Genomic DNA, 208 nt, shown 5'->3' with positions numbered 1-208 from the left:
TCCCCAGGTATCCCCAGGTGTCCCCAGTGTCCCCAGCCAGGTATCCCCAGGTGTCCCCAGTGTCCTCAGGTGTCCCCAGCCAGGTATCCCCAGCCAGGTGTCCCCAGGTATCCCCAGGTGTCCCCAGTGTCCCCAGACAGGTATCCCCAGGTGTCCCCAGTGTCCTCAGGTGTCCCCAGCCAGGTATCCCCAGCAAGGTGTCCCCAGG

The sequence above is a fragment of the Antrostomus carolinensis genome, unplaced genomic scaffold (assembly GCF_000700745.2).
Source record: "Antrostomus carolinensis isolate BGI_N321 unplaced genomic scaffold, ASM70074v2 scaffold26405, whole genome shotgun sequence".
NCBI lineage: Eukaryota > Metazoa > Chordata > Aves > Caprimulgiformes > Caprimulgidae > Antrostomus > Antrostomus carolinensis.
This window is presented reverse-complemented; position numbering follows the sequence as displayed.